At 41.5% G+C, this 1,142-nt stretch overlaps 1 non-coding gene across 1 annotated transcript; it reads right to left on the reverse strand.

The window, feature by feature from the left end:
• Nucleotides 1–369: 369 nt before the first annotated feature.
• trnas-gcu lies at nucleotides 370–451 on the reverse strand. Its single transcript has one exon. It is a non-coding gene; the product is annotated as a tRNA-Ser (tRNA).
• Nucleotides 452–1,142: the final 691 nt, after the last annotated feature.

Raw genomic sequence — 1,142 nt, forward strand, 5'->3', positions numbered from 1 at the left:
TCCATTATTTTGTGATCTTCTCACCAAGATGAACCACTTCTACTCAACCTGCTCCAGATATCATTTGACAAAATACTCATTAAGAATCCAACTGCATAAACATGCCCTTCACATCTCTTGTTATTTTGCTTTCCTGGATCTCTTTCATATGATAAAAGGTCACAGCAGCTTGACTTGTCAAAGAAAGTCGCGTTCCTTTTCAATATCCCAATGCAATCTACATTTCAATGCAGTTTAGGCAACAGGACCAAATTATTCTTTGAGATTTTATAATAGCATCGATGCAGACAAACTGATATTGCAGTTCCAATTTCAGTAAGACAGTTGTGATCATCCAAAAATAACAACATTGAAAATCACTGATAGCACCGACGAGAGTGGAACTCGAACCCACGCGTACAGAACACAATGGATTAGCAGTCCATCGCCTTAACCTCTCGGCCACCTCGTCACATACGCCTGCCTACCTATAACCTTATGAATAAGTGAATTGCATAAATTATGCGAGGCAGCAGACATTTCTCCCTTGTTTTGGTGAAATCCTAAATAGCACAGTACGGTTCCAAGACTATGGTCTGACCTCTGGGTTGTGGGGCAAGCGCATTCGCGCTGTGACACTCTGCTCACAGTGGTCTGAACAAAAATGAAGAAATGACTATGTAACAAGGTCTGTTGAATTCTGTGAAGATTTGAAGTCAATGGAATGAAGAACCCGAGACAGCAGGAGATGTTCTTTCAAGAAAGAGTTGGATAGAGCTCTTAAGGATAGTGGAATCAAGGGTTATGTGGATAAGGCAGGAACAGGATACTGATTGAGGATGATCAGCCATGATCATAATGAATGGTGGTGCTGGTTCGAAGGGCAGAATTGCCTACTCCTGCACCTATTGTCTATTGTCTATTAAATTGCCTGTGCGGAATTGTTTGCCAGACTGGAGTAGAGTGCATAGTGCTCAATGCCATTATTCAGAACACCTTTCTTCCACTCAGATATGTTTGACGTGCACTTGTGTACAGGACAAACAATTTCAAAATCCTAAATAAGGTTAAACTGACAATTGAACTCAACAATGCAAAACCCTTGATCTGCATCAATTTCCTGGGCCGTGCGACACCAAGTCACTGGATGATCACAGCAACAC

This window comes from Chiloscyllium plagiosum, unplaced genomic scaffold (assembly GCF_004010195.1).
Source record: "Chiloscyllium plagiosum isolate BGI_BamShark_2017 unplaced genomic scaffold, ASM401019v2 scaf_80841, whole genome shotgun sequence".
Classification (NCBI taxonomy): domain Eukaryota; kingdom Metazoa; phylum Chordata; class Chondrichthyes; order Orectolobiformes; family Hemiscylliidae; genus Chiloscyllium; species Chiloscyllium plagiosum.